At 38.5% G+C, this 19,482-nt stretch overlaps 1 long non-coding RNA gene across 1 annotated transcript in view; it reads left to right on the top strand.

Moving 5' to 3' along the window:
- LOC103561783 (uncharacterized) overlaps positions 1-15,959 on the top strand; it is a 114,383-nt gene extending 98,424 nt beyond the window's left edge. The window contains exon 3 of the long non-coding RNA XR_011532881.1: positions 15,821-15,959. This is a non-coding gene — a long non-coding RNA (uncharacterized lncRNA). The remainder of the gene's footprint in view (positions 1-15,820) is intronic.
- Positions 15,960-19,482: the final 3,523 nt, after the last annotated feature.

A 19,482-nucleotide genomic window follows, 5' to 3' on the forward strand; every position in this document is an offset into this window, starting at 1 on the left:
GGAAGATTAGCCCTGAGCTAACATCTGCTGCCAATCCTCTTTTCACTGAGGAAGACTGGCCCTGAGCTAACATCCATGCCCATCTTCCTCTACTTTATATGTGGGATGCCTACCACAGCATGGCTTGTCAAGCAGCGCCATGTCTGTACCGGGGATCCGAACCGGCGAACCCTGGGCCCCTGAAGCAGAACGTGTGCACTTAACCGCTGCGCCACCAGGCCAGCCCCTAATTTCCCTCTTCTTAATAGAAATGATGTTTCAGGGCATCCTGTACAAGTCTCCTTGTGCCTGGGTGTCAGGGTTTATCAAACTGTGTACTTATCATGTGGATATACAATTAAACTTCAATAAAAAGTTTAAAATGGTCTATTAAAAATCAGAAACAGAAAACTTTAAGAAAAATACTAGCAGAATATTGGGAACAACCCACATATTTATCAATAGGTACTTAAACAGCTACTTAATTTCTCTCTTCCTGTTTTACTCTCCTCTGTTTTCCTGTCTAGAGAGAGAGATGAATATGTGGGTTCTTCCCCATATTCTGCTATTATAAACAATGCTGCAACAAGTCACCTTAAATATATGTGAATTCGGTAGGCAGGCATATTTTTAGGATACATTTCCAAAATTGAGATCACTGAGTCAAAGGGTAAATGAGTTTGTAATTTCACCGGGTTTGCCAAATTCCCTCCATAAAGGTTGCACCATTTTGAATTTCTACCAGCCATTTATGAGAGTACCTCTCACCTCATGGTCTATAAAACAAAAATATCTAATAGGTTTTAAAGTTTTCTGTTTTTGATTTTTAATGCACCATTTTCAACTTTTTGTTGAGGTTTATATACATATCCACATAAGTACATTATGGAGAATGATCTGCTTTATTCAAAGTCTACTGATTTAAAAGTTAATCTCATCTAAAAATCCCTTCACAGCAACATCTAGACCAAATATCTGGGTACCACGGCCTAGGCAAGTTGACACATAAAATTAACCGTCACACTTGGTAATACACCTTTTAAGCCTCTTTTAATCTATAGATTTCCCCAGGCATACGCCTCTCTCTCATTTCCTTTTGTAATTAATTTTTGAAGAAGCTAGGTTCTTTGAATTGTTTTTTATTGATTGCATCCCCATGGTGTAGTTTAATTTGTTTCCATCTTTGACTGTTTTTCTATAAATTAATAGTTGCATCTAAAGACTTGATCAGATTTAGGTTTGAAATTTTTGACTAGGCTGCTTCATAAGTGGATACTTGTTTTTCATCAGGAGGCACATAATGTCTGGTTGTCCCTCTCTCTGATGTTACCAATCATTGATGCTCAACGCCTAGATCCATGAATTCACTAGGGATTGCAAAATGGCCATATTCAATTCTATTGTTCCTTCTTTGTTTATTAGCTGGAATACTTCCAAATCAGAAATTCTCTTCATATACTATTTGGTTAACCAGTAGTATAACACATATAGGAAAGGCAGAACAAGTATTTATTTCTTCTTCTTTATTCACCAGTTTTCAAATAATGAATTTGGTTGACCGGCATCTTCTAATAGTAACCAATTAGTTTGTTTCAGTACCATTATGAATTCATGAATTTGAACACATTCGATGGACTTCAAACCATATCCTTATCAATGCTCAAATTATTCCATCCTTGGCGAGAGGGAACGTCTTTGAGCTGGCTTCTGGCTTTTTCTGACATGCCCTTAACAGTCTTTGATATTTTCTTTGGTATCTGGTAGGATGACAAGATATTCCAGGCTAATCTTGTACATTTTCTGCCTCAGATTTAAAACCAGCCATTTTCCTATGAAATTCTCCTTAAGGGAAAGGAGAATTTCAAGTCTACTATCTAAACACTAAGGATACGTATTATTATCATAAGGCTATTCTAATCCTTTTCAGTGGATAGAGTCAGGATTTTTTTTTAAAGGTAAGATATCCCGTGAGTTCATACTGATATTTCTAATTCAAATTCAGAACTATGTTTTGTTACTTAAACTCTTCTATCTTATATCTCCTTTTTCTCTCACTAAGAATTCATATTCTCAAGGACACCACAGATGATAGAATTAGGTTATCAAAACTTTTCCCATTTTCTTTATTTTATATTACACAGAGTAATAGTACCAAAGCTGCTGCTCATAATATGAGTATTGTAGAGAGTGCAAAATTCTTTTTTGCTATTCTTTTTGTCTTACTAAAAACTAGATATGCATTTAAATTCATTTATTTTGCTACTTTTTATTTTTAAAAGTTGCTTTTAAGTTAAAATTTTATGTATTTATTGCATGTTTTGTATTGTATATTATTGTATGTTATCTATTGTATGTTTCCCAAGATATAGCTACAAAACAAGGTATTAAAAGAAGATTACTTATTATTTTCTTTTACCTCCATCCTTTTCCTTCTCTCTGCTAGTAGATAACCATTTAAATAATTTTGTGGTTTATCCTTCCATTGTTTGCTTTATTACTATATTCAGATTATACACACACACACCCTTTGTTTGAGAAATACAACCATACTATGAATTCTCCACTTAGAGAACACATGTATTTATATTTAGTTATAAATATGTAACTTTCTCCACCTGGCTTAAAAAGAAAACATAATACGTCCTGGAGATCAATCCACGGGAGTGGGCCTTTATAAAGATATTCCTCACTCCTTTCCATAGTACTTCATTAGATGGATGTACCAAAGTTTATTGATGGAGAATAATGCTTTTTATATCATTATATTTGTGAGTCATGTGATTGATACCTTTTGAAAGATTTTCTTACTAAAAAATTTCTTTCATAATTGTCTTTCACTTTCTCTGGCGGGGCTACAGATTTACTCTGTATTCTATAAATTGAAACATTTTTTTCTTTTACTGTTTATATCTCTTCCATAGTTTTTATTTCGTCTCTTCATACTGTGTGACCTGGCCGCGCTTTCTCCTCGGGGATATCCAGTTAGGTCCCTGAGTCACCGCCAGAGGCCTCGTGCCGCCTTCCTTGTTGAGCACGTGCACTGTGGCTGCCTCCGCCCATGCAACCAGATCGTAAAGGGAGCTTCCACGTCCTCTGCCTGTGTTAGCCTTTCTTTCTCATCACTTTCCTATACATTGAAAGTATTTTTGGAAGTTTATTTAAAAAGTCTTTATAATTTTTAAAAATCAGATTTAAAAAATTATCAGAGGTGGTTTATTTTTTTCACTGGACTTTTGGCAATTTCTTCCCCACTAGGAAGAACCTGATCAAGAAAAGCCCAAATTGTGGCTGGCCCCGTGGCATAGTGCTTAAGTTCAGCATGCTCTGATTCGGGGGCGGGATCGTGGGTTCAGATCCCCACTGTGGACATACACCACTTGTCAGCCATACTATGGTGGCGACCCACATATAAAGTGGAGGAAGATTGGCTCAGATGTTAGCTCGGGGCTAATCTTCCTCAGAAAAAAAGAAAAAAAGAAAAGCCCACAATGATTTCTCTATATTTTCAGTAGACAGTTGGCCTTGATCCTCTGAAAATGCATCTGGTCATAAAATTCAAGTTTTTTTAATGTAATGAGTCAGTGGGTACATAGATTGACTCTAATATCCTGGTTATGAGGACAAACATATGCTATTCATCATAATGACAATCTCTGGGAAGTAAAGCCCTTGCCGAGATTTTTGACCCCAATAGGATATTAGTGACATCTCTGAAGAAGTTACAAAAAACCCTTGTGAATCTGTTCCATTGAACTTTAAATAGCAACTTTAGCTCAGGTGTAGTCCAAGGGCTTTAGGCTAGAACAGCATTGTCCAGTAAGGTAGCTGCAAGCTACATGTGGCTGTTGAAATTTAACTTTAACAGAACATAAAAAAATAAAATATTTAGATCCATGGTCCAGCTAATCAAATTTCAGGTACTCAGTAGTCTGTGTGACATGTGACTAGTGGCTACTATATTGGAAAGCACATATTATAGAACATTTCCATCACTGCAGAAAACGCTATTGGATAGCAGTGATCTAGAAAGCCACAAATAGCTGTGAAACAGGCAACGCAACTCCTTGACTATCATGGTGTTGCTGATGAACCTTGATGATGATGATGATGAGTTAAATAATTAAAAAGACTCATTAGCATTTATTTATTTATTTTCAAATATTTTATTGTAGTCGTAATGGTTTATAAGATTGTATGATTTCAGGTGTACATTATTATCTATCAGTTTCTGTATAGACTGCATTGTGCTCACCACCACTAGTCTTAATTTTTATCTACTGCCATATATATGCTCCCCTTTACCAGTTTTGTCCACCCCCCAACCCACTTCTCCTCTGGTAATCACTAATCTGTTCTCTTTAACCATGTGTTTGTTTATCTTTCACATATGAGTGAAATCATGTGGTGTTTGTCTTTCTCCACCTGGCTTATTGCGCTTAACATCATACCCTCAAGGTCCATCCATCTTGTTGAGAATGGGACGATTTTGCCTTTTTAATGGCTGGGTAGTATTCCCTTGTATATATATACCCTGTCTTCTTTATCCATTCATCAATTCATGGGAACTTGGGTTGCTTCCATGTCTTGGCTATTGTGAATAATGCTGCAATGAACATAGCGGGTGTAAATCTCTTTGAACTGTTGATTTCAAGTTCTTTGGGTAAATACTCAGTAGTGGGATAACTGGATTATATTCTATTTCTATTTTTAATTTTTTGAGAAATTTCCGTACTGTTTTCCATAGTGGCTGCATCAGTTTGCATTCCCACAAGCAGTGTATGAGGGTTCCCTTTTCTCTACAACATTTGTTATTTTTTGTCTTGGTGATTATAGTCATTCTAACAGGTGTAAGGTGATATCTGATTGTAGTTTATATGTTTGTCAATTTTGCTTATCTTCTCAAAGAACCAGCTTTTAGTTTCATTAATCACTTCTACTGTTTTTTTGTCTCTATTTCATTTATTTCTGCTCTAATTTTTATTATTTCCCTCCTTCTGCTGACTTTGAGCTTCATTTATTCTTCTTTTTCTAATTCTGTTAGGCGTAGTTTAAGATTACTTACGTGAGATTTTTCTTGTTTGTTGAGATGGGCCTGTATTGCTATGAATTTCCCTTTTAGAACTGCTTTTGTTGCATCCCCTAAGAGTTGGTGTGATGTATTTTCATTTTCACTTGTCTCTAGGTATTTTTTGATTTCTCTTTTGATTTCTTCATTGACTCAATTGTTGTTCAGTAGCATGTTGTTTAGTCACCACATGTTTGTGACTTTCCTAGCTTTTTTCTTGTAGTTGATTTCTAGTTTCAGAGCTTCGTGGTCAGAAATGATGCTTGATAAGATTTCAACCTTCTTAAATTTATTGAGGCTTGCCTTCTTTCCCAACATATGGTCTATCTTCGAGAATATTCCATGAACACTTGAGAAGAATGTGTATTCTGCTGTTTTTGGATGGAGTGTTCTCTATATATCTATTAAATCCATCTGGTCTAGTTTTTCTTTTAAGTCCACTGTTCCTTGTTGGCTTTCTGTCTGGATGATCTAGCCATTGATGTAAGTGGGGTGTTGAGGTCCCCTACTATTATTGTATTGTAGTTAATTTTTCCCTTTAGAACTGTTAATAGTTGCTTTATTTACTTTGGTGTTCCTGTGTTAGATGCATATATATTCATAAGTGTTATGTCTTCTGGGTAGAATGTCCTTTTAATCACTATATAGTGTTCTCTTTGTCTCTCACTGCCTTTTTTTATCTTTAAGTCTGCTTTGTCTGATGTAAGTATGGCAACACCTGCTTTCTTTTGCTTGCCATTTGCTTGGAGTATCATCTTTCATCCCTTCACTCTGAGCTTATATTTGCCCTTAGAGCTGAGATGTGTTTCTTGGAGGTAGCATATTTTTGGGTCTTGTTTTATAATCCATCTGTCTATTTTGATTGGAGAATTCAATTGATTTACATTTAGAGTGATTATTGATATATGAGGGCTTAATACTGCCATTTTATCTATTGTTTTCTGGTTGATCTGTATTTCCTTTGTTTTTCTCCATTTGTATTTCTGACTGAAATTTCAGTTTGGTGGTTTTCTGTAATAGTTTTCTCAGTTTTCTCTTTATTTATGATTTGTGACTCTGCTTTGATTTTTTGGTTGATGGTTATCATGAGGTTTGTATAAAATATCTTGTAGATGAGATATTACATTTTCTGATTTTCTGATAGCCTCTTATCTCCATTAGCCTAAGCAGGTTCCATCCCTTTCCTCTTCCTCTTCTAAGTTATTGTTGTCACAAATTATTCTGTTTTGTGTTGTGAATTTGTGATTAAAACAGTGTTTATAGTTATTTTTTATGCTTTCATTCCCTTTATCTTTTATGTTATAATTGTTTGCTAATCTGTTCTGATAGAGAACTGCAATTTTCTGATTTTGTCTATCTATTTATCCCCTTGCTCAAGCCTTTGTAGAACTTTGCCTTTTTGTTTCAGGTATGAGGGCATCCTTAATCACTTTTTGTAAGGGAGATCTAGTGGTGAGGAACTCACTCAGCTTTTTTTTTAAGATTTTCTTTTTCTTTTTCTCCCCCAAACCCCCCAGTACATAGTTGTATATTTTTATTTGTGGGTCCTTCCAGTTGTGGCATGCAGGATGCTGCCTCAGCATGGCTTGATGAGCAGTGCCATGTCCTCACCCAGGATCTGAACCAGCGAAACCCTGGGCCGCTGAAGTGGAGCACACAAACCCAACCACTCTGCCACAAGGCTAGCCTCTCACTCAGCTTTTGTTTATCTGGGAAAGTTTTTATTTCTCCATCATATCTAAAGGGTAATTTTTCTGGATAGAGTATTCTTGGCTGGAGGTTTTTGTCTTTCAGTATTTTGAATTTATCATTCCATCTCTCCTAGCCTGTAAGGTTTCTGCTAAGAAATCTGCTAAAAGCCTGATAGGGGTTCCTTTGTAGATTATTCTCTTCTGCCTTGCTGCCCTTAATACTTTTTATTTGTCATTGACTTTTGCCCGTTTTACTATTATATGCCTTGGGGAAGGTCTTTTCTCACTGATGTAATTAGGAGTTTTATTGGCTGTATATATTTGTAACACCAGTTCTTTCCCGAGGTGTGGGAAGTTCTTGGGTATTATTTCTTTGAACAAGCTCTCTGCTCCTTTCTCCCCCCCTCTCCCTCTGGAATACCTATAATCCTTAGGTTGCATTTCCTAAATGAGTCAGATATTTCTGAAGAATTTCTTCATTTTCTTAATGTCTTAGTTCTGTCTTCTTCACCTGAAACATTTCTATATTTCTGTCCTCTAAATTACTAATTCTGTCCTCCATAATGTCAGCTATGTTTTCTAACATTTCTAGATTGTTTTTTTAAATCTCATTCATTGTGCTCTTCATCTCCAGCATTTCTGTTTGGTTTTTTTAGAGTTTCAATCTCTGTTGTGAAGAATCCCTTGTGCTCATTAATTTTATTCCTGAGTTCATTGAGCTGTCTTTCTGAGTTTTCTTGTAACTCATTGAGTTTCTTTATGACAACTATTTTCAATTCTTTATCACTTACATTGCAAATTTATGTGACTTCAGGATTGATTTCTGGATACTTGTCATTTTCCTTCTGCTCTAGAGTGTTAGTGTAGTTCTTCATGGTGTTTAATGAAGTGATCCTTTGCTGGTGTGTAGTGACACAGATTCCACCTGCCATCACTGGGGTTTGGTGGGGCTGGAGTTATGTTTTCTGAACCTGTCACATCTGTTGGAAGTTGTGCTGATAGGGCTTGTCTGCATTTGCCTCCTGGCTGCAGCCTCTTGACAGATCACACACACATGCACAGGTGCTCTGGTGTGGAGGAGGACCAACCAAGCTGGTGTGCTAGGTCAGGGGGTAAGGGTACTTTCTTTTGTGCACACCTGGGCCCGCACTGCACTCATGGACAATTAGCCTGGGCTTCTTCCCTTGGTGGGGCTCCACGTGGTGGCTGAGCCATGCCACTTGGTGTAGAGCATTCCCATGGGCTGGGTTGCCACTGTGAAAGTGAAAGCATTCATGTGCAGGCTTGCTTGCTCCCCTGCCTCCTCTTACATTCATACACCAGCTGCTGCTGCATGGGGACCTGTGGCCTAGATTGCTGCTGGGGCGGGGCGGGGGGGGGGGGGACTTCTCACCTCCTTCTACTGCTTCCTGGGGCCAGTACCCTCACCTTCAGATATATGGCTATGTGGATCTGTCAGACATCCTGGTGTGCTTTGTAGGGAATCCTTTGTTGGTTAATGAATGTCCATTTGGGTATAACTTGTAGGGGGAGAGACTAAGGGAACAGCTCACTCTGCCATGATGCTGACATCACTCCCCTATTCAACTCGTTGCTCCTGGGAGTCTGGCTGCACTGTGGTCCCTCAGTTGCTAAGGAGAATCTCCATTTATTATTATTTTTTACAATATATTAGGCACTGTACTAAGCTGCTTTCATAGACATATCATTTTCTCCTCTCATCAACACTGCACCATTAGGTATAATTATTCTCATCTTACAATTGAGAAAATTGAGGATTTGCAGGTATTCAAGGTCATATAATTTGTATATATTGGCCTGGAGCTGGGGTTCAATGCCAGTCTATCTGCCTCCAAAGCCCATGTTTTAAATCATTCTACCACATGCCCTCTCTTATTAGACATAAGAGGTGACATGAATGTTACAGATGCACAGCATAAAACCTCTCTAATCTGTAACTGTTTTCATCTAAAACAACCCAAGGTGGAGTAACTCAAACCTTGATTTTTGAATATAAGGGAATATTTTAAAAGTCAGACATGTAAAATAGGGATGCAATTTCATATTTTAAAAGGGTCTAAACTGGTATTGAAAATGCAACTGGCCTGAGCCATGCCTCATGTGCAAAGTTAATGTTAGATTATCTAATATAGTATTTAATGACTTGTGTTCTCATGTCAGGCAGGACTGCCTTTGCCAGCATATAACTTTGTGATCTTGAGCAAATTCTTCACCAGTGTAACACATGTTTTGTAAAGTAGGAATAAAAGTCATATTTACCACATTGGATAGTTGTGGGATTAAACTAAGATAATGCAAACAAAATGCTTAGCATCATACATCGCTTATAGTAAATTCTCTGTAACTCATACTTTATCATTATTATTATTATTTATTAACATATCGCTTCTTGCAATTGAAATGGGATTCCAAATTGCTGGACAGGATCAGGAGGTGTCTGTGGCCAGGGTGAGGCAACTAGCCTTATGCTATATGTGGTCCCATGTCTAGGACTTTATTAGTCCCCTAAAGGTACCCCTTGATAGTTAAAAAAGGCACCATGTCACTTCAAATCTATCCCAAAGAAGAAAATATCAACAAGGATGAGGAAGAGGCACAAGTTTTACGTAAACTTAACTAATGACTAGATCAAAGGTTTTGAGTCCTAGCTGCACATTAGAATCATCTAAAGAGCTTTTGAAAAATAATCTCCCGACCAATTAAATCAGAATCTCTAGGTATAAGTCCAAGCATCAGTATTTTCTAAAAGAGATCCCCCAGATGATTTTAGTGTGCAGTTAGGATTGAGAGTAACTTTACCTGATGGTGTATGAGGTGTCTTCCAACTCTCAGAATCTCTGATAGAGGCCCTCAGGAGCAAACTCCTTCAACCTCTGGTCTCTTACCCACAGATGTGTCTTCAAGGGCAACCATCTTCCTTTTTCTGAAGATGAGGTATCATTTTCCTTACAAAGCTGAGGCTTCCACCCACACTTGTGTCCTGCTTCCTGGAGGATTAAGTTCTGTCAGTTACCTCTTTTCCTATATCTTCATCCTCTCTCCTTTATAGCAGTTCCTTCTTTCAGCAAATAAATGTATTCAAACTATTTTCATCTTAAGACACACACGCACACACCCCCAAACCAAATCAAACCAAAATAAAAAGACCCTTTCATGATGTTGTACAACCATCACTACTATCTGGTTTCAGAACTTTCTCATCACCACAGAGGGAAACCCCATACCCATTAAGTAGTACTTCCCAGTCCTCATTCTCCAATAGCTCCTGGCAACCGCTAATCTTTAGGGAATTTTCTCTTCTGCTTATTGCCGATAATACAATATATGACCTTTTGTGACTGCCTTCTTTCACTTAGCGAAATGTTTTCAAAGCCCATCATGTTGTAGCATATATAAATTCTTCATCCTTTTTATAGCTGTATAATATTCCATTGTATGACTATACCACATTTTGTTCATCCATTCATCTGTTGATGGACATTTGAGTTGTTTCTGCCTTTTGGCTACTGTTGAATAGAGCTGCTATGAACATTCATGCATAAGCTCTTGTTTGAGCACCTGTTTTCAATTCTTTGGGGTATATTTCTAGGAGCGGAATTACTGAGTCATGTGTTAATACTATATTTAACTTATTGAGGAACTGCCAAATGTTTTTCACAGTAGCTGCACCATTTTATATGCCCACCAGTCATATATAAAGGCTCCAATTTCTGCACATCATTGCCAACACTTGTTATTTTCTGTTTTTTTGTTTTGTTTCAAATATGGCCATTCTAGTGGGTGCAAAATGGTATCTTATTGCATGTTTGATTTGTATCTCTCTAACGTCCAATGATGTCAAGCATCTTTTCATGTATTTATCAGCCACTTGTATGTCTTTTTTTTTGGGAAATATATATTCAAGTCATTTGCCCATTTTTTAATTGGGTTGTTTGTCTTTTTGTTGCTGAGTTTCTCATGCTTTTTAAAATCTTTTTATGTAATATTTTTCATGTGACAAAAGAAATACGTGCTTACTGAGAATGTGAAACAATGCAAGGATGTAAATAAAATATTTGTCTTTTCTGGTTTTCCATGACAACGCTCTCTCTTGGTTTTCTTCCTAATTCATTGAGCAAATTTCTTTGGGCTTCTTTGTATGGTCGTTCCTCTTCCTGACTTTTAACTGGCAGAGTGCTCCAAGTTTCCATCCTCGGTCTTCTCCTCTTCTACTGTAAACACTTCCTCTGGCTGTCAACATTCCTCTTTCTGCAAACATTCACATTCATAGCTTCAATGTTATCTCTAGTTCAGACTGCTTTTTGAGTGTAGAAAGGAGATTCTAGCCAACCAGACTTCACCATTCAGATATCTCAAAAGGACATCAAGCTGCAAATGGCCCCAAATTACTACCTACCTCCAGACACTTGCTGCTTCTACCATTTTTTTTTTATTATAATGAGTGGCACCCACATCTATCATCTCCATGGCCCAAGCAAAAAACCTGACAGTCATTTAAGAATTTTCTCTTTCCCTTCTACTCACATCTAATCAATCAGTAGCTACTGTTGATTCTGTTTCCTAAATATATCGTTTATCTTTCTCCTCTTTTCCAGCCTCAGTCCTCTGTTATTCATATCTCTTGTAACTATCACAGCACTTGGTGACTGTCCTTTCTGCCTCTAGGTGTGTCCCCTCCCAATTTATTCTGTACACTTTCTAAATAAAAAGCTGATAATGTTACTTGAAATTCTTCAATTAATCTCTATGGTCTATGGAATAAAATTGACATTCTTAAGACATTCTTTAGCATGGCATAAAATGAATTTTGTGATTTGTCCACAGATTCCTGATCACACCTCATCCTCTATGCTACCCTCATATTTTATGTTCCAGCAATAATAAACTACTTGTGTTTTCTTAAGCAGGCCAAATTGCATCATACCTCCATGTCTTGGCACGTGATATTCTCTCTGCCTGGAACAGCTACCCTCTTCACTTCTTTTCGTTCTTACTCGTTCCTCAGGTTCCATCTCAAAAGCTACCTCCTCTGTGAAGTCTTCCAGACTCCATTACAGAACCTTAATTCCCTTTTTGTATTCCCATTGTGCACTGCACATGCCTATGGTAGAGAGATTACCTTACCATAATTTAATTATTTAAGTAAATGTCTATTTCCTCACGAGACTGAGATCCTGGAGAACAGGAACTCTGCAGGCGCCATGCCAGAAACACAGCATGTTATGAACCAAGCAGGCACTCTATACAGGTTTGCTGAATGTTGACTGAGCTCCGTTAATATAAATGTCTGTAAACGACGATGGATGTGCAGAATCACAAAAACCTTAACGGAAATTAAATGATGGTTATACACAAATCCTTCACCCCTGGAAAATAATGTATTTGTCTGTCATCATGAGAGTAACCCTTAAAATTAGCTATAAAAGCAACGTAAAGCTTCATTAGTCTTCCATCTTTTATAAGCGAGCTCTGGGTTTTGAATTACTTCTTCAGGCACAGAATTTTTTTACTTTACCTTTAGCAATTGTACCTCTATTTAGAAAATGTTGGTCAAAACTTTCATGCTATATATCTTGCTTTCATATTAGTCTTCTCAGAGCTATCCCCTAAACAAGGGTATTTTGTGACTACAAGTAGCTATTTTAAAACTGTCAATCAAAACTTTTTTATGGTATCAGGTTCCCTAAAGAAACACGCAATGAATTTCCCTTATTTATTGAGGACTATATTTGGCTTAGGCTGATCCCAAAGCATAAGGCTTTAATTTTATAAGCAAGAGTTACTACATTTTACTTGACTTTAATGTCGCTGTCCCCTGTTTGTGAGCTGTTCTTCTTGATAATGCTAATGGTTAATGGATAAAGATATTTAGAAAAGAGATTTCATGCTACTCGGAGGAATGTCAGAGTTGAAAAATCAGCCAGAAGTAAAGACAATAATACCCCAAGCCTAAAAATCTGGTCATTCTGTCACACTGTTAGTACTGTGCTTGCGGGTCCTTCAAGATTCTGAAATGGGGGTGGGAAAACTAAGCTGCCTTCTTAGCTCTCAAGGGTGGTGGGAGGATTAGGAGCTAAGAGTTAGACTGTAGAGCTCACCAGCAAACAGATTGGAATTTCTCTCCTTTAAAGGCTCATGCAGAGCATTTTGGTGAAACTACCGCATTTCTCACCAGATGGCTGAGACTTTGTCCTCTGATGCAGTTTGGAGGCCACAGAAAAGTGGGAGTAGCTCTCCCCAAGACAACCCTAAATCGTTGCCACCAGTTCCACAGTTGTTTCCATGACATTGTGAAGAAAAAAAGAGCTGTTTTTCTCCTATTAAATTAATCCATCTCTTAGGACCCATTTGGAGAGAGAGGAGGAGTGAAAATACAACAGAAAAGAGAGAGAAAAATGAGAAGACAGAGAGTAAATAGAATTCCAGTGAGGGAAGGAAGGATGAAAAGGGATAGAGGAAGAGGAAATGGAGAGAAAGAACAGAGAAAGAAAGAAGGAAAAGAGTGTGTGTGCGTGCGTGTGTGTATGTGTGAGAGAGAGAGAGCTAGAGCAAAAGAGAGGGAAAGACAGACAGACTTGGGTAGGGGTTGGGAGAGGCAGAGAAAGAGGAAAAGAGAGAAAAGATAATAGGCGGTATCCCGTGGATCCTCCAGCTGCTTTCACTTGATCAGAATAAGTGGAGACGAGTGAAAGTCTTCCCTCTAAGTTTCTCTCAAGTTATTTTTCCTTGAAAAGGAAGTAAAATGTCAACATTTCTACTAGTAAATTTAATAATATAAGACAGAGTATATATGGTTACTTGGCCTTCACTTATCCATAATGACTTCAAAAATTTTGAATAGGAATAATTTTTTTTAAGTGCTAACTATATCAGACCATAATATAGTGCTGACTATATAGGACTTCCCCCTGAGCAGAACAAATACAAAAGCAAAACTCATTTGGTTTCCAGAGAGTGATGCCACTTTCAGAAGAGAGAGAAAAAGTCCATGCCTTTTGCTTTTCCTCATACTGATATGAATGAGTGGTCCCATCCTCCTGTGTAGGCGAGTTTCATAGGCCAAGACTGACAAAGACCTTCCAAAGTCAACATTTGTTAGATGCCTTGCCAGCATCCGTTTGCCCTTCCCTCTTCCCGGTAGTCTCCAGTTTCCTTTTGGGATTCATGTGACTTTGTGGAAGCTGACCTACTGCCTTGCAGTCCGGGTAGACTAGGCCAAGCCAATTCCATCCTCTTGACTGCAGCAATCGAAGTAGGAGTTGGCGTGTGAACTGAGCAGACCACGCAGTGATTATAGGGGGGTTTCTGCAAATGCTGGAACAAAGTTGCTCTCTCTGACACAAACAAGAAAGCATATGGCCCCAGAAGCTGTGAGCAGCCGTCTTGGGACTAGGAATGGAGCCAGCCTTAGGATGAAGCTGACACGGAGAGATGGAAAGAGCCCAGGTCTTTTGGGTATCCTTGAGGCATTGGATCAAGTCTCATCTAAAGCATCCCAGGCTCTGGATTTTACAGTTACATGAGCTGATAAATATTCTTTACTGGATATTTACTTTCAACCTGGGTGTAACGTAAACGTTTTTCTTTCAGTAAAGGGATTATGCTGTCCAAAAGAACCATTAGAATGCTTTCTGTTTTAAGTAATGATGACTATTCTTTTTGACAAGATCATGGGACAAGCCCCAGCAGAATTTTCTATTGGGAAGGTACTTTCAAATACTGCAGAAAACAGAATGTCTTCAGATGTTGGTCAAGGGATCTCAGTCCAAGATTCTTCCAAGAATATCCCTCTTGCCATAGGATGTTAAATCTTTTTTCACGATAAAAATTCTGGCTATTGTAACTTGCCTCTGACTTATTCATCATCTCTAATGTGTGAAAGAAATCGAAGTATAAAAATTCAGTAACTAAAGAAACAGCCTAACGTGAAGATTAGAGAGAGTTGTTTGAACTAGCGTAAATTTTTCATATTCGGAAGTCAAAGAAGAGAGTACAACTTATTTCTATTCTGAAAATATTCCTGGAGCCCTTAGTTTGTGCCAGGAACTCTGCTAGATCCTACAGGTTCACCAGAGGCAGGTAAGACATAGACCTTACTTTCAAGAAATTTATAATCCAGATGGCAAGGATTAGACAAGGGCTTAAATTAGACTTGTAAGAATAGCTAATAATAGCTGTCAATATTAGCTTTTCTTACGAGTAAAAATAAACAAGTAAAAGATCAAAACAAATATTATAAAAGTGTAACATGGTACAGGGTTTGAATGAAGGCGAAAGATCGTGTAAGTGGGAGAGAATGGGGAGGGCAAGGACAGGTTCCAAAGACCTCTTACCGTTAGTGCTGGATCATGAGGCATAGCCGCTGCTGGGAATCCCTGCCCTGTGTTGCTCTTTCTCACGACACTGTCCTTTTCTTCCTTAGCAGTTGCTCACAATCAGTACCTCTATATTTACCGGCATGTTTATTTATTTAGTGGTCTACTTCACCAGGCTGTAGATTTCCTGAGGTGGGCCACATGGGCCACTCTGACTTGTTCCCTGTGGTATTCCCAGCACAAAGCCCAGTGCCTGGTGTGTAGTATGCAGTCAACAAAAATCTGTTGAATGAATAAATGAATGATTAGGTGATTCATAAATAGCAATAGATGCCATTACTGAATGTCTATTAGGTAACACATACTGTGGTAGTAAGCGTGTAGATGATCAAATTTAATACATTCAACAATACCAGGTAAATTTTATTATATCAGCTTTATAGAAGAATGGAGGACTAGAAAAGATCAGTAATTTGCCCAATGTCATACCACAAGTACCTGGCTAAAGCCATACCCACGTAGGTCTAACTCCAACGTCCGTGCTGTGAATCACTGCATAATAGTGCCTCCCATTTATTGAGTGTGTACTATGTGCCAGTCATTTGGAACCACTTGACCTCACTTCATTTTCTCACTTACTTCTAGCAACAAGTCTATGAGTTAGATGTTATGAGCCTCATTTAATAGATGAGAAAACAGATTCCGAGATGTTTATTCATTCACTCAACACATATTTCTTTTCTGTCTAGCAATTGCCAGGCACTTCCTCCTGAAGATAAAATGGTGAGACAAGTAGACATCATCCCTGCCCATGTGGAGCTTACGGTCCAGTGCGGGAGGCAGGCTGTGATCAGATGTGCAACGACAAGCTAAGTGAGAAGTGCTATGAGGGGAAGTCCGAGGTGTCACATGCAGACCCCACAGCTTCCAGTCAGGTCCATTTGACGCCAAAGCCCTCGCTTTTTTCTGTAACTCTTTTTGTGTTTTAATAACATGGTGGATAAGACTTGCACAGGCAGAGAGGAAAGACAGGCATGGCCCCCAAAGTGCAACTCTCCAGTATGACCAGAGAAGGTAGGGAGACCTGTGTGCGGAAGGTAAGGTGGGTGTCGGAGGCTGGAAAACTGTGGGGTGTCGAATGTCTGGGGAGGGATTGTCCTTAATTCAGAAGATGACCAGGAGCCATCTGAAAGCTTTTGAATGATTCTCAGTCAAGAGTGTATCTTAGGGAAGACTAAGTAAAAAGTAGAAACTGCTACTTCCAGAGAGTGAGAGAGACTTATTGACTAGTTCAATGTGGCACATACAGTATGTAAGTTTGAAATTATTTTATGTCTATTTTTAGTTAGTGTATTGGTTAGGCTGTAGGTTTAGCTGAAAACACGCAGCTTTAAAGAAAATAGAAGCTTATAGCTCTCTCACATAGAAGTTGGGATGGCCACTCTGTTCCAGGAAGCCGATAAGGGCTCCTTTTATTTTGATTTGAGAGAAAAGTTGCCTTTTACGGACAACCAGGAGGTCGCACGCATCGCTTCCCCAGCCTCAACTAGGCCAGCAGTCACTAGGAGACTTGTACACGTCATCTGTGTTTTTTAGGCTGTGCGTGTGCCCAAGGGCAAAAGTCCACGGCGATGGAAGAAGGGGGTGTGCCTCTTAGGGGGTGGCTGACAGCCTCTGCCACACTCAGTGTGCTTCTCTTCTGAGAATGCGCAATTTTGGTGACCCATTTAATCCTATTAGAAAAAAATCTGAGTTTTAAAATAATGTTGATAGTTGTTTCTAAGTTGTTTTTCACACACTATAGAAAGCTAAACAAAATTTGACAGCTTTTAACTCTATTAATAACCACAAAAGCAAAATCTAGTCTAATCCTGTAAACTATCTAGAAAAACTAGATTTTAAAATAAATTTTCTGAAAAATGATAAACCAAGTTGTCCATAATACATTTTCATGTCCCTTACGCTGCAAAAGTTACCAGTTGACATTCTGATATTAATTTTGATATTAGTATTTTATATTAATGTTGTATGTTGTATGTATTTTCACTTTTCCCTTAATTTCCTATTACAAATGACAAGCCATTCTCAAGTAGAAGATTTATAATTGTTTTTACCAAACTTAAAGAACCAGCAATCAAAAGAAAATGCCTCTAACTGTGTCTGGGGTGTTCCTGTCTTGGCAGGTTGTACAATGCAAGTTGTTTGTGCCGTGAATAGACAGGACACCGATGGGAGGAGGCAGACCGGACCGCTACACGTCCTATTCATAGTGGGCCGTGCCATATAGTGCCCACTTCCTAGATTAAGGCACACTTGCTATCTTGGGCAGCCCTTAATTTTATTACATTTTCCTGTACCTATTTATTTGATAGCTCATTAAACACCTCTGAGCTGAGAAAAATGTTTCCTTTAAGAAGGTTAAACAAAGAGTTTATTGACATAAGTGAATTGGTTGAAGAAAACATTATTAAATAAAAGACACTTATTTAAACACCAAATTAATCATTTAAAAGCAATTAGAGGTCATATCTCGTTCTAACTAAATAATGTTAACCAGTAATGAGATGTCCATTTTAGACATAAGCACGCTCTCAGGTTCGGGCTGCAGGCTGAAATGTGCCTTAGTTTTCTAAGTTTATTCAGAGTCCATAATTACATTAATGTTTTAAATTTCAGTATGTGAAACTATATCCTATCCATACTGTGACGTCATTTTTCGTCATATGATTTTAAAAAAAAATTAAAGCTTCTCTTTCATCCCAGCAGAAGAGCAGACTTGTGAAGACTCCTGCAGTGGAAACGGATTCACCTCTGGCTCCGGCTCCAGTTACTGAACTTCTCGCACAGACTGGTGCACCAGTGCCCTTGGCATTGCCTTTGTTGATCTGGCTGGGCCACAGGTAACTTTCCAATGTTTTAGCTGGGGCCATATACAAGGACCAAACCCGCACCTCTTTCAACTCCTCTGTGTAAGCTTTGGAGACTGAAGAAAAATGCAGCGGTTTTTGTTGTGGTAGAGGTAGTGCTGTCACCCAGGTTGTCTGGTGTTTTAGCTTCGTATTGTGCTCTTCCAGTTGGAGGGTGTCACAACTGCCTGCCCACATCCAGCCACACACCTTTCTCATCCAGCCACACGGGTGATGCCCCATACACAGCTCCACCACTGGGTTCTCATTAGCTGGCCTCCCAGCCACAATGACTGTTGAGTGTTGACAGGTGCCATAGATTCACACTCCAGGATCTTCCATTGCAAAACTGACGCTGATGCCAGCGGCTTTGTTCCACACAGTGCTGACGTTTCATTTGTAGCCAGAAAGGAGTCAGGAAGTTTAAGGTTAATCAAATCTGATGTTAGCACACTCCTGTAGGATATGACCATCAGATGGTCCAGCAAATCCCACTTTTTATCAAAATATTTTATTGTGCATATGTGAATGCAATGACTGCCAATGGACAACAATTTGATTTGATGCATACGTTTTTTGACTGCTAGTTCTTGTCTGATGTTTTAACCCTAAGTCAATTATTCTTGCTTTTGTAATAATTGTCTTGATTTTGCATATTCTATCAATGAATAGTGCTCATCTGAACTCATCAATGTCCCTTGTTCGAGTAACCTATGATTTTTGAAGGCCTGGGACTAAATTCAGGCTTTAGAGCCCTGAGATAACTCCTGGAAATTTCATCCAACAATCTCAGCCTCAATGTCCCCACCACATGCTAACTGGAATTAAGGATTCCTCCGAATCCCATTCTCCTCCCGCCACATTACTTCTTTCTTTTTTCCAGCAGAGACAAGAGAATCTGCTTATGACAGATTGCACCTCAGGAAAGAAGTAGCCCTATGACGTGTGTGGGCAACACAATTTAAGATTCTACGGGCTTATGCCCAACCCATTATTTTAAGGATGAGAAACAGTAAAGGGAAAAGTTGGTTCAAGCAATCCTGAGTCTGTTCATTAACCGGGAGACAGAAAGGAATAAAATAAGACTTTCCTGATTATTTCAGGTCCCCTCTCCCCCTTCTACTCCATGCCCCTCCCCCTTCAGACATTTAGACTGAGGAAGAAAGGCACTTTGTGTTTAAGGTTAATCAAGTTTCAGTACAATTTTTTTTTTTTAACCAACTAGAATCACTCTAATCTTTTTTTCTTGCTCTAATGTGTGGCTGTTGAAATCCTCAGCTGTGATAAATTAAGCTACTTATTAATCTAATTATCGTACATTCATCCTAGAAACTTTCATGTGACTTGAAAAGGCTATTCAACCTTTTCCCTCCCCTCGTAGAAAGGGCTCAACCTTGCACCAATTAAGATCATTCTGAAGTAAGGCTTTAAAAAAGCTTTCTCTAATCACCCAATGGAACATGGACCAGTGGAAACCAGACTCAGAGCTCTGGGAAAAAGTTGAG

Source organism: Equus przewalskii, chromosome 25 (assembly GCF_037783145.1).
Source record: "Equus przewalskii isolate Varuska chromosome 25, EquPr2, whole genome shotgun sequence".
NCBI lineage: Eukaryota > Metazoa > Chordata > Mammalia > Perissodactyla > Equidae > Equus > Equus przewalskii.